The sequence below is a fragment of the Cavia porcellus genome, unplaced genomic scaffold (genome assembly GCF_034190915.1).
Source record: "Cavia porcellus strain 051 isolate PalLab524CR breed Dunkin Hartley unplaced genomic scaffold, mCavPor4.1 scaffold_28, whole genome shotgun sequence".
Classification (NCBI taxonomy): Eukaryota; Metazoa; Chordata; class Mammalia; order Rodentia; family Caviidae; genus Cavia; species Cavia porcellus.
In genome coordinates, this window is record NW_026947511.1 from 17,715,813 (window position 1) to 17,740,752 (window position 24,940).

Consider the following 24,940-nt stretch of genomic DNA (forward strand, 5'->3'; position numbering starts at 1 on the left):
TCATGAGGTTAGTAATAAGTAGTCTGACAGTTATACAGAAATGCTTATACAAATGTACTTAGTTTTTACCCTTAGGCAAAATTTAGATTCTTTTAACAGGTTTATAGGATATAACTGTACCAACAAGAGCTAAAGGACATTTTTAGCGCTCCTATTTGGAAACAGTGTTAATGACCACAAATATATTTATCACCCAATATATAAGTGTGTCTCATGACACACTAATGACAAAATGCTTTTTTAATCAAAGCAAATAGACATAAAGTTTTCAATCACAAGACCAAACTTTAAAAGATGTCAAAATGTTCGATCATTTTATGTCTTGAGGCAATGCATATTATTTAAAAGAAAGTATTTATTAATATTTCATATGTATTAAGCTTACCTTTAGAGCTTGTTTTTGCAGTAAATTTTGTCTTCTGGTGGAAACACATCTCTGGTCCAAGATATATGTTATAAATGAAGACAATAATTATTCATGCAATCGATTATAAACTAATTATTGACTGATTTTACAAATCAACATTTAATTAATTATTAACTTCAAAAATTCAGGTTTTAAGTAACCAAAAGTTTGACAATAGAAAATACAAGAAATTATCTTAGTAAATTATAAATCCCTTTTCATCTATGTTTTATAAGTTATCTGATAACATTTTAGTATCTGAAAAATATAGTTTTTAATGTTATTTTAATATAACACATATTAGAAATTTAACTCAATTTAAGAAACAAAGCTTTATATATTAATAATTTATGAAAATACATTTAATAAGCAAAAAAAACTTACCTTTTTTATAAGCTTTAAACCAAGAACACAAATTTGTATTTAGAGACTGATGACTTGATTGTTGCTATTAACATATACAAGCATTAAATCTACTTATATTTACTTATTTGCTCATCTTAGCAATTACTTCATAGAAGTCACTTAAGCATAGCATAGTTAATATATTTTTGCACATAAATAACCAGGGTTAGAAGAAGAAAGATGAGTTATAAATTAGTAGATAGGATATTTGTTTATTTTACTTTATTATAAAATCAAATTTGAGGCCTTAATTATCTCACTCTCCAAATTACATTTGGAGAAAAATCAACCTTTTGAAATCTGACAGTTTAAAGTGATTCAATGAAGAAGCAAAGAGGGGTTGAAGAATGGGGAGGGGAATGAAGAACAATTAAGATATAGGTACAAATTCTCTATGATTAATGTGACTACTATGTATGCCAAATACATATATATACTAATACAAAGAAAGAAAAAATATATACATATATGGGACAGATATTGAGTTATCCATGATCATTTAAGATGTACTACTTGCCTTTAAGTACTATATGTCTTTAAATTATCTCTGTGTACTCCTGGAAACAGATAAAGAAAAAAAAAAGAGAGAAACAATAGGATCCTATTTAGGTACTTAAAGACAGACAGCCTGAGATGGCTGTGTCATGCCCTGTACGAGGTGAAGCACTGTACCTAGCAATGCCTTAACACTGGAATTAGGCCACACACACAGGGGTGAGACTCACACCAGGTCAAGCTATACACGCAGCCTGTCCCATTTCCCAGATTCCGAACTGCCAGAGAATGGGCCACTCTGCCCTGTTATTACAGGGTCAGAACCATCTGTACTGGCAGGTCCACCCTATTACCCTACCCAAACTGTCCAGTAAAGCAGCTGTGCTCCGTGTTCTGTTATGGACCAGTCCTGGCATCCCAGCTAGCTGTGCAGAAATCTCTTGTTTATATTAGAACAAGCATCCTTGGACATGGCCATTCCAAACTTAATGAACAAATCACAAAAGCAGAAAAAGGAGTTGTACACACCTGTTGGGCTTTACTAAAGTTTACCCTGATGCTCTTCATGTCTGGGGATCTATAACACAACCAAGAACTCACAGCATTTAAAAGGTCAGAGATGTCACCTAGCAACCATAGTTCACATACTACTGTAGATAGGGAGACTTTCTTGAGGTCAAAATTATAGCAGAACTAAGTAAGATGGAGGGAGAAAGAAAGCTAGTATCAGAGAAACAACCAGGAGCGTCTCCAGGGGAAAAAATACCTGTTGGCAGGGCTTAACAGGTGGCCCTAGGACCCAGGAAAGACATTTGGACAATTGAGCAGGGCTGAAGCAGCACCTTACCCACGGTCTGTTGATCTCTCCTATTGGCTGAGAAAATACAGAGCCCACACATTTCCCTCCTCCTCCCACATGGTGGGACACCCTGGGAACTCTCCCCAAAGCCATGAGAACACTTCCCGAACTCCCATATTATCACCTGCACCCTTCAACTGCCTGTCTTTCCCTGATAATTAATATCAGAAAAAGTTAAAGGATTTGAATTTTCTGATAGATGAAAAGCTGAGTGGGATGACAAGGACTAGAAGTGAACAGAAGCTTTATTTTGTTTTAATGTTATCCATTTATTTTCTTTATTACTTGTATGCAGTAAACAATGCTCATATTATTTGGGCAGGGTTGTTACAGGTACACAGCACTTCTCAGTTCCTTTTTTCATAGGAGAAGAGGAAAAAAAGAAAACCAGTAGGATCTTTCTCAGTTTGAGTCCATAGACTTAACAAAGTGTTGAAGATAATCAGTTATCAACTGATATTATTTGAATATGCATGGTTATGACAAGTTTCCAGCCACATGAAATGGGACCCACAGCAACAGGTGGACTGAGCTCATGCCCTTCATTTCTGAGGAGAGCAGAAGATAGAAAAAGATCCAAACGAGCAGTTTTGAGGATCTTTTTTATCGAACATGTTTAGGACCCAAGTATGTGTGTGATTTAAGAAGATTGTATCCTCTGGGTATCATTCCAAAGGCCAGTCTTTTCCATGATGTCTCATGCCTGGCTTTTCCATGCAGTTGCATGAGAGACTTAGCTCAGGACCTTGGATGGGCTGTTTGTTTTCTGGCTCTGGTGAGCAACTGACCCAGGAAGAAGGTGTGTTGACCTAAGAGAGTACGTAATGAGTCTGCTACATGTAAGAGAATACTTCTTGACACCTCTTCCCCGTCTGGTTAAAGGGAACAAGTAGTTCTTCCCTTGGGTACTTTTATGAATGAGCACTTATTTTTTTTCCTAGGGACATCAGAATGTCTAGCTCAGTGATAGTGAACACTTCAGAGATTTCCATGGCACACACTTTACCATGAGTGCCACAGGTTCGCCACCACTGTTCTTGTTGCTGAAAAGGAAAACCTTAGTGATATGGGGGGATGAAACTCCCATCCTACTGGATGCCCAGCATGAGTTTGTGTTCTCTAAAACTGAAGAATGAATTTTAGGAACAGCAGAGGTTAAGAGCAGAATATATCTACTGGGGGGAAGAAAGCTTCTGTCTGAGAGAGAGGCAGAAGGGGTCCTGAGTGTGTTGCCAAGGATCTAGATTTTTCCAGCGACACCAGGAGGTGAGGTAGGTCCACGGGGTAGAAAAAATGGGAGCTGGCAAGGCAAGTGGCTATGAGGTGGGATAGAACTATGGTCAACCAATAAGGTTACAAGTGTAATAACTCAGCTAGGAGTGATTGCATTGGGATCCAACAAGAAAGTAAGTCATGTAGCAAGAGGGAACAGGACTTATACCCCCTAGGGGTTAGGATTAATGGCTTTTGGCTTCTTCAAGGTGATCAAGGTGTCAATCCCTGATGTTTATACTTAGGGTGTGGTTGCATTTGTTTTGCCTTTTAGCTTGAGATCTGGGCAGCTGCAAAGGAGCCTGCCTCCTCCAAGGTTGCAAAGTATCTAGCCCACAGCAGAGGTGTCTGTGTCGCCCACAGTTACAAGGTACCTGACCCTACTGCGCTGGATCCTTTGAGAGCCTATCTCTATTTGACTGCATATAATATTTCTATCTAGCTCAGCTGCCTGTAATATTAAGACTGAAGAAGTAGGTTGGGAGAGGGGGAAAAAAGGGTACCCCTTTTTTGAGGAACTAGGAGAGATAAACTAGAGGGAAAGGGGTTGGATGAAACTAGATCCAGAGGGAAAGAAATTTAGAGAAATAGAGAAGAAAAAGTGAAAAAGACTTTGGCTGGACTTACGATCTTTGTCTCCCCAAATGCCTCTTTTTTACCTCCTGGCTGGCTCACTAAGAGAAAATGTCCCTTGAATCAGTGTGAGAAGGACCCCAAAACTGAAATAAGGGACTTAATCCACAGTTTTCTATAATAAGTTCACACATTTTTTAACTCTTGTCATAGAAAAACAGTTACTTTCAGGATGCATCAATATGAGGTGTATGGGAAGGGTGTATTAGGCAGAGATTTTAGACAGAAATAAGATGCACTACAGTTGGGAACTGGAAATGTTCATTGTTTTTGGTGGTGGTGGAAATCTGTGGAATTTGATAATCTATATAGTTTGCTCTAGTGGGTGGAAGAAGATGGGCTGCCCAGAAAATAATGAAACATTCATACAGGAAATTCTAACCTACAGGTAAAAAATGTGGTCTTATCTCAGGTGAAAGAGGTCCATTTGCAAGTTAAAAAGGGAACCACAGAACACATTTATAGTTATAAGGGAATTTTTCAGGCTTATTATGTTCAAGGAGAAAAGAAAGAGAAAAAGATAAAATAAACTCAGTTTGTGTCCTGAAGCTTCAGTTTTCGTTTTTAAAAAATGTGCCTCCTTGCTGCCTAGTTTTTTATTTCTTCTGTTATCTCTCTTCCTCTAGGTTCCACCTATTAAACGTCTCACAATTTCTTGATGATGCCATGGCCTGAGGGCAAACTTTAACACAAGGGACTTCAAGAGACATTTTGAATCCAGACTCTCATACCACAGAACAAAATGCTGATTCATTCACTGTTCTGGTACTATAACTTTTCCTGCAGTACATCACTAGAATAGCAGTACTTAAATCTCATCAGCTTGCTTTTCTTCCTCGATGACAAATTTAAAAGAACTTGTTCAAGTCACACACACGATCTGAGTCCCCACATTTACTCTTAAATCTGACATCCTCAGTAGCCAGAGACATACCTGAAGTAGTTCAGTGTCATCAAGATTGCGTTTAAGAGCATACAGGATTGTTCTTGCTGGAGAATTGGGATGTATGTGCTGCTTCAGTGAGTCAAATAAAATACACTGTTCTTGAAGAAGGTGAATAGGTTTCGAAAAATATTTGCTCAAACTGTCCATGTCCCTTGCAAGGTTCCTTGAAGCTGTCTTTGGGGACTGCATTGCTCTTAGGGGTAATGTTCAGCATTCACATTCAGTCCAATTGTCAGACCATAGTACAAAGTTTATGTAACTGCCTGTAGTAAATGGAAGAAAATCTGTACACTCCATACGGACCCATAGATCACTCATGGCTATGTCCGTAAAAACCTACAGAGTGCAAAACTTACCCTTATCCAAGTGATATGTGTAGGAAAACTGAATTTATTTCTACCACATCAACAGAAAAATTTGTCATAAGCATGTATGTAAGAGATATGTAAGAAAATAGACATTAATTTCTTAATTTGTACAATATGATATTAATTACAAAATGCCCAAATGTGTGCAAAATAAGGAAATGCATGAAGCTTCTCTATTTGTCATCTTCTAGTATCTGCTGCACCTAATAGACCAAATTCATTTGCAGGTGTGCCCTAGGTTTTAGAAAGTAAAACAGAAGGCAGTCAGTTTGACCAATGAGTATTTTAGACATTAATTTCCCTACTGAAATGAGTTGTACATATTAGGCTATAATTGGTACTATTTTTTACAATGATCAGTTTTGGATGTGTATGTGAGCTCTATTCACTGTTGTGTGCAAAACAACTCTGGCTTTCTGCCAAAGGGAAGATTCTCAGTATACAAAGAAGGAAACAATGTTAGCTGTGCTCACTATTTTAACTGTTGATTTTAACCCAGGATCCCAAACCCAGACCCCTTTAAGATACGCATTGAAGTTGGACTGCCCACATCTTGTAGCACACATATGCTTTTGAGTTTCTCTGCCAACTGACACTGAATCAGTGCCTCTGATGAAACCCTGCATTCCCCATGTAAGGCTCTATGCTCTAGACCCAAACATCAAGAAAACAAAACAAAGCCCAATTTTTTTTTAATTTTTTTTTTTTTTGGTCTTTTTCGTTTTTATCGGTACCAGGGATCGAACTCACGACTGCCTGCTTGCAAGGCAGGTGCTTATGCCGCTGAGCTAAATCCCCAGCCCCTACAAAGCCCAATTTTACAGTAATTTTTTTTCTTTCCTTTTTTCTCTGTGCTATTAATTCTTCATCCTAATCCCTCTGTTCCTGTACAAGCATTTACAACTTTCACAGTACAGTTTCACTATTAAAAGCTTTCTTGGTGTTCCCTACACTCCAGTGTTAAACGATCCACAGTTCTGTCTCTTCTTCTTCCCCAAAGCTCCTCATTCTTCATGTGATCTAAAATACAGGTTAGAAAATAAGCACAATGTGCTTGAAATTCCTAAGTAGAAGAAACTCTGATGTGACACTTCCCTCTCCAACCCTCCTGTCCATCCCCATCCCAAATACATTAGTATTTGGATCCTAAAATTGTTTAAATTACAGACTCAAAACTGAAAGATATTGAGACAGAATTATTTTAAAGTAATAATTCATAAACCCTTTTTAAGCTCAAGAACATTTTCTTAAAATTTATATAGCAGAAATTAGATACATAAAACAGAGGTTACTTTTGAATTAATGGCACAGAGACACAATGCCCAGACGTCAAAACTTGGCTGTATCAAGCACATAACTTCAGAATCCCTAAAGTTTCTTCTCATAATGAATTTTGAAAATGACTGAAGATTAATCTTTCAGCTTTCTCGGATCTTTAGTTAGAGAAAAATGAAGCAGACCTTAAAACACCTCTTTGACAGTGTAAAACAAACTAAGTCCAGAAACTCAGTGGTCCATCACCAGTGATGCCCCTCTATTCTCTTGGAAGATATGGAAGAAAAAGTACTACTGTTAACCTTTTCCTTACACTACCAAAACTGCTTCTGTACTCTATTGAGAGAATTCCAATTCACCTTTAACCTACTAGGTAAAGGCGATGCCACAAGCGTTCAAGAGTCTATGTTCTTTTAAATTAAGTATTCTCAGAATCTAGCTCAAAGATAAGCAAAACTTCAGTGAGCACGAAACAAATAAATTCTTTTTAAATGGATGCTTTAAAAATATTTGAAATTTCTTCAATTTGTTGATTTTTATCACATAATGGCTTCATTTGAGCCAAAGAGCTTCCTTCTATCAGTATAAGAGAGTATAAGAGAGCAATCAGAAATCACATTTAGGTAAACCTGAGAAACCATTTTCTAGAAGATTAGTAGATTTTAATGCATGTTTCCAGAGGGAAACAATAGTCTATTTTATTTAAAAAGTGTACATTTTTTAAAGTAATTACAATATTACTAAAACAAACAGTATACTATGAGCAAAGCTTTATTCTAAATTATTTTTATAGATTTACATTAACAAGTGGTAAGTGATAGAGCAGAGATTCAGCCTGTACTATGTGGCTTTGAGATTTTTGCTGCTAGCCAGAACACAACACTGCCCCACATGAAAAATGTGTGCTTGCATTGGCATAGGTATGGCGATTGTCACGTGAGATGATCACTATTTGTTTATCTCTTGCTTAGACAGCTTCCTGTAAAACTGCACATATAGGGCTGGAGATTTAGCTCAGGGGCATAGCATCTGCCTTGCAAGAGTGTGGTCGTGAGCTCGATCCCTAGTACTGATTAAAAAATAAAAAATAAAAACTGCACATGTATCCAACTTGCATGTTTAACAAACCTGTCAATTGTTTTTAGCCTCTGTCAAATTTAATGTATCAAAAAATTTTAAAACTTAACTTACCTCACTCCCTCTCCCTCAGAGAGGATTGTAATGCAGTATTCTTCACCTCAATAAATATCTCTACCAATCCAGTTATTCGAGCTAAAGTTTCAGCATGTTGAACAGCTTTGGAAGTTGCTTCCAATGGTCTATGCTCCTAGTATCCATGCCCTATGTCATCTCCTCCCCTTGAGTGTGGTCTAGACCTAATCCTTCCCTCTCATGAATAGAACACAATAAATGTGATTGGAAGCCACTTCAAGACTAGTTTATACAAGACATCCATCTTTCTAGCACTCTCTGTCTTGGTATCCAGTGGCCCTTGCATTGTTTACTCTAATGAAGAAAGTTACCACATTATAATATTGTTTATGGTGAGGCCTACAAGGTATGGAATGAAGGGACCTCGGGCCAATAGCTTCTGCAAAACTGAATTTTACCAATAACCACATCAGTAACTCAGAACAGATTCAAGTTTGAGAGTGATCCAGAGCCTGCCAGAGGACACATTTAAATGATACCCAATCCCTTATCCTTTGAAACTGAGAAAATGAGTGGCATTATTTTAAGCCAAGTGTGGGGATAATTTATTATTCACTAATAGATACGCAATATACCTGAAGTCATTCTTGGCTCCTGGCTTTGTCTTACACCTTATGTACAACTGATCAATAAATTAGTTCTGCCTTTAAAAGACAGAATCTAACCAGTTCTAAACTGAGATATCCTTGATGTAATCCCCCAGAGTCATATACAGGATTATTGTAAAAATCTTATAACTGGCTTCTACCAGATCTCTCAGCATCTGTTCTCAACACAGCAGTGAGAATGATTCTTTTAAAACATCAGTAAGGCCTAGACATAGCATCCACGGTACTCTCAGCATGCCCTGCAGGTTGCAAAGATCCTGCTTCTTTTCTCCATCATCAGATCTCTAGTCACTCACAGGCCAAAGCAGAGACCAAGACTGTATGTCAGAAAAAAATCAAAATATTCAAATGTGTATATCAAACAGATTGTGCTGCCTTTTGGAACAGAAATAACATCTGTTGACCTAAACTGGCCTAGTTTTTATCCAGATGCAACACTGTCTCTTCTGTAGTTCTTCTTAAAAACTATAGGAATGAGGCATCTGATCTTAGAAAGGGAGGATATATATAATAAAGGAGGGATATCAAAATACTAATATTTCTATTTCTACATAGTTGATATTTGTATGAATTTAAAAGCATTATACCACTCAAAGATTTGTACCGTGACAGCTAACAGCAATAAAGTTGTAAGAAATATGAGTAGTATTGCCAAATTAACACTGATTTAACTGACTATGTTTCAGCAGAACTACCTATTCAGACTCCCAGAGTTGATACAATAGCCTTGTAAACTTTCCAATCTGAATATGTATGATCACATGAATAAACATTAAAATTGCAAGACAACAATACTCCAAGGCCACAGAAATACCATCAGTAATTTCTTCTTATTTCACAGTACCTATTATACACTTTGGTCCCAATTTAAATTCTTAGTTTCTCACACCAGAAAAATAATTTGATATTTACATGTGTGTCCAATTTATTTCACTTGAGTATGATTTCAAGGTACATTCGTTTACCTAGAAATGTCCCAATGGCTGAGTAGTACTTCATTGTATAAAAAAAAAAGAAAGAAAGAAAAAAAGAAAGAATTTTTTTATCCATTCTTCATTTAATGAGCACTTGGGTTGTTTCCAAAATTTAGCTGTTACAAACTATGCTGCACAAATCACTTTGGTATGATATTCCAGAAGGGGAAGAGCTAACCCTATTTTTTGGAGGGAACTAAGAAGAGGAAAGGGAGAAAGAAAGGAAGAGAAAGAAACAAATGATAAAAGGGTAAAATGGAAACAAAGCTTTGTAAGTGAGGAGGGAGAAGTGGTTGAAGGGAAGAGAGGGAAGGGTGGGGGGGGAGAAGAATCAAGATATTTCAAATATCTGAAAACACTACAGGTCAAAACCTTATTTGTTAACTTTTAAGAATTTGATTTGGCATTGTCTTTCATAGAAATTAAGTTGTTCTTGTTTTGAAGGAAAAGCAGATCATTGCAAAGGGCTGGGTGTAATTGTTTCATTTCCTTCATTTTAAAGCAACACAAGGTTATTGAACAGACGGTTTTGTGCCAAATCATGAATGATTTTGTGTCAAATGAGTCTTATTTTTTCAAAATTCAAAACTTTTTTTTTGTTTTCAAGTACATATAAATATGATATATATAGAAACTAATACAGTAATACGCCTTGTAACAAAACCTAGTTCCATACATGACTTTCAATTCTCTTAACACTATAGGTAAGGTTTGTGTTTCAGTTGATACAATTGGCACGAAAATGTTAGGCTTTTGTTCCTTTGATTCCCAAGTGAGAAAGCTCAAACTACAAAGGAATGGCAAAACAGACTATTCCTAAGACAAGAGCAAAATACAGAAATGTGTGACCTGGAATTTTTCCTGCCATGAATGCTGCCAGTCAGTATCTGTACTCCTCATTTCTCTATTTCTGGTTATAAATGTTGGGATTACCACTGCATTTAGGGGGAAATTGAGTTACTCTAGTTCTGTCTTTCAACTAAGAAAATAGAACTGTGTTTATTTTATTGTGCTTATAACGGTCTGCATAGTAAAAACAGGTAGTTAAATAATTGTCTCAAGAGCTCAACAGATGACAAGCTCCTTTTCTAGAACTAGGACATTTCTTGACAACTTTATCATGTATAATGGATCTTTTATTTTTGTTGGTTTTTTTCCCATGTGTTCTGCCAAGCTTCTGATTAGAGAAAAAGAAAAAAGGAAAAAAAAGAAAAATATGTCCGAGGTCCATCTGTGTTAACTCCCTGTGACATAGATGAAGGAGAACCTTAACAAACAGTAATGCTGAAAGCTCTCTATGAAAGACTGAATGTAAAAAGTATACATAGCTGTTTTTTTAAAAAAAAAGAATTTTTAGATGTTTATTTCCTATGCAGTATTTTTATTTAAGTGATAGTTTAATTAATAAACATGTCAAGTTTTAAAAAAAGATATATTCCCTTTGATTAATATGATTATTATGGATAACTAAACTGTTCCAATAAACTTAATTTTTAAAATACCATCAAAATGACAGAATTATAATTTTGCAATTTATCCACTTCCAGTTTCATACTTCGATTCTTAAACCAAAGAATAAAGAAAAAGGAAGACAGAAAAATATATAAATAAATACGTATGGAAAATAGTCCACAGAAAACATTTACATACAAAACTCCTTGAGAGGAAAAACAATGAATATTTTGATGCTAAGCAGACTGAAGATTATAAACTATTTATTCTTCTTAAGAATAAAGAATGACAAAAATAGCATTTCTAGGTACAAAGAATCAATAGAAACTCTATATTGAATTAATATAAATTATGAAGCAAAAATATATATACCTATGAATTTGATCACAAAAATCATATTTAATTTATATATTATCTATATATTAAACTAAGAATTTGGCTGGCCTATGTCCCCATTTTGGAATTGCCTAAATGACTGGAATGTCTTTATTACTTATGGCAGGTCCCAGAACACTCCTGATAGTTCATGCCAACAAGATGACTTAGGATGGAAGCTGATCAGCCACATAAATAATACCAAAGTGATATCAGACTAATCTCTGAGGAAAGGAGAGAAGGGGAACCAGAGACTGAGTGCAACCATGTAGTCAATGATTCATGACTACTGAGTGATATCTAAAAATTCTCTGGGCTCCAACACGTGGGTAAGCTTCTCTGGCTAGCAACACACTGTATTAACACACCTTAGTGCTAGCAGGCTCACGCATCCCTGAGGATGACAAAGCGTCACATTTGTAATCCACCCAGACTTGGCCCTTGCCTCTCATCCCTTGGCTGGTTCTCATTTGCATCCATTTGCCATAATAAAACTGGAAATTTTAATTATAATATTTTGGAATCTGAGCTATTCCAAAAAATCCTCAAACCTGAGGCTGGTCCTGTAAATCGCCAAATTTGTAGCCAAGTGATCAGAGGTAAAGGTAGCCTTGGGGACCCCTGAATTTCTGGCTGTTAGTAGAGCAGTCATGTGGGGTTTATTCCTTCACACTGTGCAGTTTCTTTAACTTCAGGTATTATTCAAATTTGGGATAAACACTATTCTTTATTTTTATTTAATTTTTAATAGTACATGTTTGCAGTACATAATGATTGGTACATGCTACCAAAAAAAAACCCAGAAAAATATAAAGACTAATATTATAGAACAGAATCACTTTTTCTATTGTCATGTATATATGTCCAAAGAAAAGTCACCTTATACTACCCACCCATCCCAAGCCCTAAACACCCTCCTACTCAGGGAAAGCCATTCAGAGATCTCTGGTACTAGGCAATGAACAGGGTCCTGGGGCCCCTGGGTTCTGATTCCATTTACTCCTCCTCTCCCTTCAAGGCTTGCTCCTCTCTGGTACATGAGTGCCTCTCTGCTGTTTATGGATCAGTACGGGCACTCACAAGGCTTTTGTACCTGCTGTTTCCTCTCCTGGGGACTCTCTTCTTCCAGGTATTAATGTAGACTCTCTATAACTTCCATCTTTGCTGAAAATGCCACCTGGAAATTGAGGCATTTCACTATCTGTGTCCCTGACTTCATCAGACTCTGTGCAAGTAAAGTAACTTTTTTGTCATTATACTTATTTGCCATATGACTCTACAATGTTGTATAACCAACATAGCCCTGGCAACAAAGCCAGGTCAGGATGGAAGGTCTTGCCCTGCAGACTACCTTTCTGGATCCAAAGAAAAAAACTAAATTTGTTAAGTCTTCAACCAGAAATTTTTACAGTGTAATGTCCCAATTCTAATATCACTCCAATCTTCATGGGTAAAAGTGTCCATGAGTACAACAAAAATACATTTTAATCAAATATCACATTGCAGAATAACACAATCAAAATTTAACTCAGAAAACACTGGAACTGAATATTATTGGAGAACAACTTCTAAGATTATATCTAAACATTTTATGTATTTAAAATTATATCTAAATAGTTATATCTAAACATTATAAATAATATCTAACTAGTTGCAACACTATGCTGATATTATTATAATGCAATTGACTTTAGCTACCCCTCAATATCATAGGCGATTAATTCTAGACCTCATGAAGATATTGAAGCCTACAACTACTTATATAACATGGCATCATATTTGTATATAAATAATGTAATTCTCCCCTATGATTTGAATCATCTCTAGAATTTTAATTCCTAATGCAAGTGCTATGTAAATAGTTATTACAGTGTGCTAGGTGGATCTGGGGTGCCTGCATCAGCCTCCCTGTGTGTCTGGAGGACTGTGGATATCTCAGCAAGCAGGGGAGGATCGCAGGTTCCAGAGGCACCGCGACCTGTGGTGAGTGCTCAGCGCACTCTGCCCAAAGCCCAGACTGTTTGGGACCCTCCAGGCTTCTGGGTGTAGTGAAGTGGAGAAGTGGGTTTGAGGCCTCTACATCCGCCTCCCCATCCGGGGTGCACTTTCAGAACTGTGGAGCTTCCAACAGGTGGGCGGGCCCACGCTATCCCCGGAGCCCAACCTGTTTGGGACTCCCGCATCTCGCCATCGGTGAGCAGAGGAGGGGCTGGGCAAAACTGGGGCGCCTGCATCAGCCTCCCCGTGTGTCTGGAGGACTGTGGATATCTCAGCAAGCAGGGGAGGATCGCAGGTTCCAGAGGCACCGCGACCTGTAGTGAGTGCTCAGCACACTCTGCCCAAAGCCCAGACTGTTCGGGACCCTCCAGGCTTCCGGGTGCAGTGAAGTGGAGAGGTGGGTTTGAGGCGTCTACATCCGCCTTCGCATCCCGGCTACACTTGGAGAGCTGTGGAGCTTCCAACAGGCAGGTGGGCGCACAGTGTCCCTGAGACCCAGCTTATCTGGAATTGAGGAGTTCTGAACAGGCAGAGGAGGGCCATTGGTTCTACAGGCCCAGTGGCTTGGGGTAACGGGGTGCCAGAGTCTCAGGAGCTGCAAACATAGAAGGGGATTTTCAACAGATCCTGAGGAAGCTTTCAAATAACACTTGAAACACAGAAATATAGGAAAATGACAAAATGAAAGGTCAAATTACAACCTCAAACCTCCAGCCCATCTCAAGAAACCCTAGGAGCAATGTATATAGAAGAAAATATATGCCATTCACCTCAAATATTGGACATAATAGCTACTGAAATTAACAAGCAATTCCAGGAAGCTTTAAAGGAATTCAAACTTGAAATAATCTCCCAGGTAAAAGAAGAAATGATAAAAGAAATGAAAGAGATTCTGAATATATCTAAAGAAAACACAGACAAAAAATTGGAGGAACTAAACAAAAAGATAGAATCCCTAGATGAGCAATATAAGAAACAAACAGAATACATAATGCAGATGCACAGAGATATACAGGAAATAAAAAAACTCCACTGAAAGTTGTAAAAACGCCTTAAGGAAAGTGAAGATAGAATTTCAGACCTTAAAGACAGGATTGCAGCTAGTGAACAGGAAAGGAAAGATCTTTTAAAAATAACAAGGAATCAGGAAACAACAATTTAACAACTGCAAGATGATGCAAAGAAAAATAACATAAGAATGATAGGGATTAATGAAAATGAAGGAGACAACATAAAAGATGTCAAGAGGATATTTAGAGAAGTAATAGCTGAAAATTTCCCAAGCATGAGATCAGAAACCGACATCAGGATCAGCGAAGCACACAGAACTCCAAATAGTCATAACCAAAATAAAACTACACCCAGACATATAACAATCACCATCCCAGAAATCCAACACAAGAATAGATTATTAAAAGCTGTCAGAGAGAAGAGACAGATCACTTATAAAGGAAAACCTATCAGAATCACAGCAGACTTCTCAGCACAAACAATAAAGTCAAGAAGAGCATGGAGTGAAGTATTCCAGATCCTAAAGCAAAGTGATTTCCAACCTAGACTGATGTATCCTGCGAAACTATCATTCAAAATTGATGGTGAAATATGATACTTCCATGACAAAGAACAGCTGAAGAACTTCATGAACACCAAACCAACCCTGCAAAAAATATTGAAAGACAGTTTAGATACACAAAGGAAAAAAACACTAAGAAAAGCAGATAATTAAACAGAACAGAAAGATAAAGATGCAACAGCAGAGAGATAACATGTCAACAATAAACCAGCATTTAACAGTAATAACCATTAATGTAAATGGTCTCAATGCACCAATCAAAAGAAACAGACTAGCAGAATGGATCAAGAAACAAAATCCAACTATATGCTGTTTACAGGAAACCCATCTAACCCAGAAGGATACTCACAGACTGAAAGTCAAAGGATGGAAAACAATACTTCATGCAGCAGGAATCCAAAAAAAAGCAGGAGTAGCCATTCTGTTTGCAGACAACATGAACTTTAAACCAACAATGACCATAAAGGACAAAGAAGGTCACTACATACTCGTAAGGAGAAAATTCCAAGAGGAAGTGATAACTATCTTAAATATATATTCACCAAACTCCAGAGCACCCAGTTATATAAAGCAACTATTAACAGAAATGAAAACTCAAATTATCAGTAACACAATTGTAACAGGAGACCTTAATACACCATTGACACCAAGGGACAGATCAACCAGACAGAAAATGAGCAAAGAAATAACAGAACTGAATCACACCTGCGAACAAATGGATTTGATAGACATATACAGAATGTTCCACCCAACAACATGAGAATACACATTCTTCTCAGCAGTACATGGATCATTCTCTAAAATAGACCATATATTAGCTCACAGAATATATTTAAACAAATGCAAAAGAGTTGAAATCATCCCTTGCATGTTATCGGATCATAGCACTCTGAAATTAGAAATTAATGATAAAAGATACTGCAAAAATCCCGCAAAAACATGGAAACTGAATAACACACTCTTGAATAATCAGTGGGTCACAGAAGAAATTAAAGAAGAAATTAAACAATACCTAAAAGAAAATGAAAGATACAACTTACAGATACAACTTACCAGAATTTGTGGGATGCAATGAAAGCCATCCTCAGAGGAAAATTTATTGCACTGAGTTCCCACATCAGGAAAACAGAACGAATACAAATAAATAACTTGATGCTACACCTCACACAGCTAGAAAAAGAAGAGCAAGTCAAACCCAAAGCCAAAAGAAGAGAGGAAATTATAAAAAACAGAGCAGAAATCAATGCAATAGAGACTAAGAAAACAATCCAAAGAATCAATGAATCAAAGAGTTGGTTCTTTGAAAGAATAAATAAAATCGATAAGCCCCTAGCCAACCTTATTTTAAAAAGGGAAGAAAAAGCTCAAATTCATGCAATAAGAAATGAAAAAGAAGAAATCACTACAGACCCAATAGAAATACAGAAGATCATCAACGCCTATTTCGAAAACCTCTACTTTCAAAAGTTTGATAACACAGAAGAAATAGAAAGATTCTTAGAAACATATGAAGTACCAAAGCTAGATCAAGAGGATGTAAAACTGTTGAATAACCCAATCTCTGTTAATGAAATTGAAAATGTAATTAAGTCCTTACCTACAAAGAAGAGCCCAGGCCCAGATGGATTCACTGCAGAATTGTACAAGAAATACAAAGAAGACCTAATGCTGACACTCCTCACACTATTCAATGAAATTGAAAGGGAAGCAATCCTTCCTAAGTCATTCCTGGAAGCAAATATTACTCTAATACCAAAACCTGAGAAAGACCCAACTAAAAAAGAGAACTATAGACTGATCTCCCTAATGAACACAGATGCAAAAATCCTCAATAAAATATTGGCAAATAGGATGCAACTAATCATCAAGAAGATTATACACCATGACCAAGTGGGATTCATCCCAGGAATGCAAGGATGGTTCAACATACGTAAATCAATAAATGTAATCCACCATATGAATAAAGCCAAAAGTAAGAATCACATGATCATTTCTATAGATGCAGAAAAAGCCTTCGATAAGGTCCAACATTTATTCATGATAAGAACCTTACAGAAAATTGGAATAGATGGTCTTTACCTCAATGTAATAAAGGCCATTTATGACAAACCAACAGCCAGCATCATACTAAATGGCTGAAAATTGAAAGCCTTTATTTTAAAATCAGGCACAAGACAAGGATGTCCTTTATCACCACTCCTATTTAATATAGTACTGGAAGTACTAGCCAGAGCAATTAGGCAAGAGAGAGAAACAAAAGGGGTAAAGATAGGAAAAGAAGAAGTTAAATTATCATTGTTTGCAGATGACATGATACTCTACATAGAAGACCCCCTAAACTCCATTGAAAGACTCTTAGATACAATAAATAAATTCAGTAATGTGGCTGGATAAAAAATCAATACTTAGAAATCAATAGCATTCCTATACATGAACAACAAAATCAGAGTAGGAAATAAGAGAAACTACACCCTTCACATTAGCAAGCAAAAAAATGAAATATTTAGGAATTACTCTTACGAAAGAAGTGAAAGACTTATACAGTGAAAATTATAATACACTGAAAAAAGAAATTGAAGATGATCTCAGAAAATGGAAAGACATCCCTTGCTCATGGATAGGAAGAACAAACATTGTGAAAATGGCCATTCTCCCAAAACTGTTATACAGATTCAATGCAATCCCAATAAAAATACCATCAACATACCTTATAGATCTAGAGAAATCACTCCTAAATTTCATCTGGAACCAGAAGAGACCTAGAATAGCAAAGGCAATTCTAAGCAGCAAAGACAAAGCAGGAGGCATCACAACTCCTGACTTGAAGTTATACTACAAAGCAACAGTAGTAAAATCAACATGGTATTGGAATCAAAACACAGCCGAAGATCAACGGAATAGATTACAAGATACAACCACAACTACAAACACACTCAACCACCTTATCTTTGATAAAGGAGCCAAACAGGTTCACTGGAAGAACGACAGTCTCTTTAATAAATGGTGCTGGAAAAACTGGCTCTCCATTTGCCGAAAACTAAAGCTAGACCCATGTCTATCACCATGTACTAAATTAAAATCTAACTGGGTCAAAGATCTGAATATTAAAACAGAAACACTAAATCTATTGGAAGACAAATTGGGTAGAAACCTTGAAGACATAGGAGTAGGTAGAGAATTCATGAAGAGGACTCAAACCGCACAGGAAATACTTCCCAGAATCAATAACTGGGACCACTTCTTATTAAAAAGTTTCTGCATGTCAAAAGAAATCTCCAGCATAATGAAAAGAAAACCCACAAACTGGGAAAAGATTTTAGTGAACACTCTCAGACAAGGGACTCTTGTCTAAAACATATAAAGAATTTAAAAAACTCAGACCCCCCAAAATTCAAATATCCAATCCAAAAATGGGCATCTGAGATGAATACGCACGTCTCAGATGAAGAAATGCAAATGGCAAATAAATACATGAAAAAATGTTTATCATCATTGGTCATTAGAGAAATGCAAATTAAAACCAAACTGAGATACGATCTCACTCCTGAAAGAATGGCCAGGATCAAGAAAACCAACAACAACAAATGCTGGAGAGGCTGTGTGGGAAAAGGAACTCTCCTACACTGTTGGTGGGAGTGTAGACTGGTACCGCCTTTGTGGAGGTCAGTCTGGAGATTTCTCAAAAAGCTGGGATTGGAAATCCCATTTATTCCAGCTATTCCACTTCTAGGCATATTCCCAGAAGTACTGAAAGCATCATACCACAGTGATATATGCGCACCTATGTTTATAGCAGCACAATTTGTAATTGCCAGATCTTGGAAACAACCCAAGTGTCCATCAACTGAGGAATGGATAAAAAAGTTGTGGTATTTCTATACAATGGAGTATTATTCAGCTATAAAGAAGGATCACATTGAGATATTTATCAATAAATGAGCGCAGCTTGAGACCATACTCATAAGTGAAATAAATCAATCTCGCATGTGTGAATACCGAATAGTTTCCCTAATGTAAGTAATGATTCAAATATATAAAAATATGTGGTAGTCATGATTCTCCATTATGTGGCCTTGAAGCCTTATAAAGTTTTCACTTATTAATTGGAAAGGCTTTATTCTGGGCTTCTTGATATGGAAATATTTGAAGAATTAATTATAGAAATATTTGAAGCTATAGTACATGAAGTTTTATTCAAATATTTCAAGGAAAAAGACAGACACTATGGTAACTACTATTAAGTCGGGTTCTTTGGTGGTGAAGCACTAGGTTGCTGAAACAGTCATGCTTTGACCCGTATTGTTATATTGTTATGTCCTGTTTTATCTCAATCTCTCCCTTATTCATTAAAAAATTATTTAGTTATTTCTTATGTTTTTTTAATTAAGGGGAAAAATTAAAAATATTAGCAGGATATATAATAGTAACTTTTTTTGATTTCCTATTAACTTGTTTTGAAGTCCTGTAATACTCCCACGATCTTGTTTTGACTGATTAGACTCTGTTCCATTCTGTATGATAGTATCAAGTTTGAGGGTATAGGCAACTACTTTGAAGGCAATAAGATTCACTAAGATGCCCCTTCTGGTTTGACTATTGTCTCCTTTGGGAGTCCTTTAATGTTTACAAAGCTTAAGTTTTATTGGTCTCGTTCTCTACTGTTTTGTTCAACTTTATAATGTCTAATGAGACAGACAATTCTTTTTAAGGAAACAAGAGACATTGTTGATAACCATTGTTGATAACCTTGTACTTTGTTTTACATCATGTGCTATGTCTATCCTTGGTTTTGACTGACAGCTTTGTTTTGCCATATTTGACTTTATTCTCTCCCCCCCCCCAAAATGTAATAAGAACTAAGGAGTAATAAAACCCAAAATGTGTAAATTTTGTTGTAAAAAAGAGAGGGGAAAAAAAGAGCTCTAAAGGATACAACAGCAAGAGTGTTTAGGGGTGTTAAATAGCTGAGCATATTAATGTTTTTGGTTGGATCATTGAACACAACTGTCTGCAGTCTCACTGTTTGAATGTCCACTTTGTATGCTTTGATACTGTGATTTGAGCAACTATCTCTAAGATGATAATATGTAATCTATTAACTGGTGATTTCTTACTGGGTTTTTTTTTTTTTGTAGTTCTGTATTATTTGTACCCTTACATCGCTTTGTTTTGTTTTGCTTTTTTCTCTTTTTCCTTTTAAATAAAATTTTTAAAAAATAGTTATTACCTTGTGTGGTTTAGTGCATCAGAACAAGGGAAAAATCTATATTTATTCAATATAAACTCAATTTTTTTCAAATATTTTCTATGCAGTTTGTTAAATCCATGAATGTGGACTTCACAGGTACAGAAGATCTAGGACATCAACTTTTTCCTGCCTTTTGACTCCAACTGAAAAATCAGCTCCCTTTGGTGGTCTAGAACTGACCATCTTTAGAAAGGAACGACCCCATCAGCTCTCATGGTTCTCAACTCTTCAGACAAGAATTTTATTCTCTTTCTCTGGAGAATCCTCACTAATTCACTGATGATTCAGTTTCCTAGTGCAGTCCACAAACAGTCTCTGTGTACTGCTTGCAAAAAATGCTTTCTATTTTTCAAAAGCAACTTCAAGTCCTCTACTTATTTTTACTTTTAATATATTTTCATGTCCTTGCTGTTTCATATAATCTCTTCAGGAATAGTTGTACTTAATTCTCAAATAGCAAAATATAGCAATAAAGCCATAAACCTGAGTTTCAAGATAATTAAAATTGTCTCCAAATTTCTACATACAATTCAGCTTTCAGTGCACATATACCTATATTAACATTTTCTCCCTGGGGTAGAATGGTAGGAGGATCAAGTAAGCTTTGCAGAATTAACAGCTACTCTCATAAGCAATGCCAGAAAGTTGTGAAAAAATGAACTATTTTCTGTAATCCTAGTACTGGTTATTCAAAATAAACTATCTTGGTGTTGGTAAACCTACTGGTTCAGATATGAATGTTTTGTTCATTGGAAATTGCAGAACTAAAGCTATTTGTTTCCAATAGGCTTTTTAAACATGTAATTATTGTTATTATTCCGAAAGTTTTGAATATAAGGCAGTTCCAAAGTTCTTGCACACCATAAAATTTGTTAATGGCAGAATAATAATAAAACACACCCATTATTTCTCACAGCCATGACTCAAAAGCTGAAGTGCATCCTGTACTGCGCCTGCTCTCTGAACATAAAATTGAAATGAGTGAATAAGTGGCAGAAGCTTTGAAAAATCCTTTATGACCTGCACCACTTGTGATGTGCCACCAATAACTTTTGCATGGTATTAAAATCCTCTATAGTTATTTAGTTTCCCAAAACCTACACTCTATGTGATACCGTATACAATTTGGGTAAATTCTGACATCAATGTGAAGTTAGTGTTCAACATATCCCCTAAGTAGTTGACACTAAAGGAATCAGGAGGTAAAAATACAGGAAAGGCTATCTCACACCATCACCTGGCCATGGCAAAGAAGAGGTCCTTGCATGACGAGTAAGGGCTCAGTGCTACTAACCGGGAACCATGGCTAAACTCAACAAGAGTGTCCTACATGGACGCAGCTCAGGAGATACACGGGCCAGACGTGAAACACAACCAACCTAGTTACACCAGGGCACTGTTTCCACTTCTAAGCATACTGAAAGGTCAGCACATTGCCAATGAGATTATTTTAGTTATAAGTACATTGAAATTTATACTTCTGTGAATATTTTGAACAGGTATATCGCAGTTTGGCAATAAGAGAGTATGGCTTATAATGTCAAGGTTTCTTTTTTTTTAAAAATCTGTTTTTACTTCTGGTTTATTTATGAAAATGAAGTTAATCTAATTGAAAATAAAAATTATAGTGACTACTTGTCATAATCATGTAGAAAAATGGCCTCCAAAAGTATGGGGATCCCATCATCAGTGAAAGATGAAAATTATCTATGATACACAGTTTGCTGCTATATTTAATTTGCTTTAGAGCAAAAGTACCCTGAAACTCAAACTCAAGGAAGACAAATAATGGATGGCAAAATTTTTCAAACAACTGAGCCATTTAGATAAGGAAAAATGCTGCACTCACTTCTGACATCTACCTCACTGATTTGAGGAACTAAGACATTTATGTGATTTTATGGGCTTTCTTGTAAGACTTTATATGTATATGTTACAATATGCACTTGAGTTACTATTAGAATAGCTTTTATGTCAGGGAAAGAGAAGCATATTGCACAATTACCATTTATTTTTATGTGCTGAGTTTTCTGGCCTATTTTTTTTGTGAGATCATAAATCTACCTGGATGGTTTTAACCAAAAAGGTTACTAATTCTAGCAGAATCAATAGCTGATTGGGGCTAAATGTAACCTCTGGATCACTGCAAATTCCAAGTATTTACCGATTTTTTATGTAAGTATATGTCCAATGAAGAAAATTAAGGAAATATGGATAAATTTTTGCATCACTTAAATCCTCCCTAAAAGATAATGAATGGTAACATTTTAAACTTTGTCTTTTTAATTTTCTTGCTATGCTTTCCCAAATATTTATTTTAAAAATTTTATTTCATATCTTTTTGTATAACTTGCTACTTAGCTACATGTTATGCATTCATTTCCATTGAACTATTCTTTTCCAAAAGTATCTTAAGGGTTACACAGCATCCTACTCTATGGCTATGCTAAAAACTTATTTAAGCTATCAAATTATATACATGTATATATATGTAAATGACAATAAGTTTTTTAAAAAGTACAATGAATTTGGATTGCATCCTGAATATATTTCTGCTGAGTCATAATAAAATTGATAGAAGTTTCAAGCTATCTTTTTTCTTCTTGAAAGCACAGATGGTGACCACATTTTCCTTTTTGCTCTAAGAATGGACTGTGACGACATGGATACTGTCATTTCAGGCCTAGACCTTAAGACATTAAACATGTGCTTCTCTGCAGTTACCTCTCTCCCTCTATCCCCCACCCATGCCTTAGTATAAACAAGAAATGGGCATTAGCACAGCCTTAATCAACAAGATGATGAAATATCCTGAGAAGAAACTGCCCTGTACCATCCTAATACAAATATAAAGTAGAGGGAATAATGTAGTCCTTTAAACTACTGAATTATTGGTTTTCTGTAGCAATTGCACCTAATTTACCTCCTCCTTATCAAAGGAGATTGATCTACAGTAAATGGTAGTCCACTGAATGAAATTCGGTGCCTTTTGGAACTTCCTCTGCCTGAAGTCTTAGATTTATGTGGCAGGAGCAGCTCAGTCATGATATCCAGTTTTGAATGTCTGACAGTAATATAAAATAAGCATCAATACTTCATTTGGTCACAAGTAGGAAGGTTTTCAATAGTTTCTGCTTCCACTAGAGTTTATAGACATTTGATAAAAGAAAATAACACCCACCATCACCTGTAAAGGAAACCCATCTAAATTAAATCTTACCCTTGTTACTGATGTCAAATTGCTTTTCATGTAATAACAATGCATCATGCTCAAAGAAACCCTGGAAGTCAAAGTCCTCCTTTTTACAAAGGTAAAAACTGACAAAGTGTTTAGGAGCCTTTCCTAATATCACCACTGAAAAACAGAATTAGAACCCACAAAAGCTGCTTTTAAACCAAGAATAATTTGTACAGTTCTAAAATATAGAAACATATATAAGAAACTTCTTTCCACATATTCTCATTTTGAATCTAAGCCACATTTTCTTTTTCTGCAATGCAGCTGTCACTTTAAATGTATTTCAGAGCCAGGTGTGTTGGTGCCTGCCTGGAATTCCAGCACTCAGGAGGCTGGGGCTGGAGGACTGCTGTGAGTTCAAGGCCTGCCTGCCATACAGAGTAAGACCCTGTCTCAAAAAATGTAAATGTGTTTCAATATGTTAAATGGACTTCACTGCACAGAATACAGTCAGGTCTTCTAGGCTGAATAGCAATTATTCATTCATTGAGAAATTCTTCTGTAACAATAAGGGACTTAACAGTGATGATTAGGATACCATTCATACCTAAGGAAGTGTATATCAGGAAAACAAGAAATTATAGTATGACTGTGATGAACTAAGGAGGATAAGGGGAAACAAGATATTTATGGTTTCATATGATTACAAATATTACTTTAGTCTTAAAAATCATAGAAGGCTTCTTGGCAATAATATCACAAAGTTTGATTCCTTAAAAAAAAATCTGTTCAGAAGATAACCATATGGAGGAGAGAGGGGGACAGTAAACTGCAACTTTCACATCTAATGGAACCCAAGGGAATCCCAGTTTAATACCTAGTCCCCCCACTTCAAATCCATTACCCTCTTCTTTTCCTCTTACATAATTTTCCTGTTCTCCAATTTCTGTTCCAAGCATTCAGACAATATTAGTAATGTCCGTGAAAAATGTAAAACCCTGTAAAGCACAATGGACTTTGATTTAAATAAAAATTGCTGGACATAATGTCATTATACTCCCGATTTAAATCTTTTTCTACCATCACATTAATATTCTCTGCAAAACTAAAATATATGATGCTGAAAATATTCAGGCTTTTCATGCATGAGAGACTGTGATTTTGAAACTTTTTCTCTACAACTTCTTAAAAGATTGATGAAGCTTTTAATCATTTTTCTTGACAGCAGCAGTAATTGGCCCTGCAGCAGGGTCTCTGGGTCAGGTCATCATCTGTTTCTACAGTCTCTAGAGTTAAATGAGGAACATTCCTGATTAATGGCACAGTGCAAATTTCTCCACTACCGCCGGCCTTCCAGAGAAAAATCAAACCTCAATTATAGATGCAGAGGTTTGTTGTACTTTACTAAATAACTACTAAAATTATTTATGTGCCATGTATAACACATTTAATGTGTGGTAAAATACTGCCATAAAACATTAACCAATTTAGAGTAAATAAGAGAATATAATAAGAAGTGAAAATACATATCATAGGATAGTCATAAGATGAGGAATAGGGCTACACCTCAGAAATAGATTGATTGCTTAGTGTGTGTGAAGCTATGGGTTCAGCTCCCAACACCACCTCCAAAAAAACCACATAGAACACATATAAGGAAAAG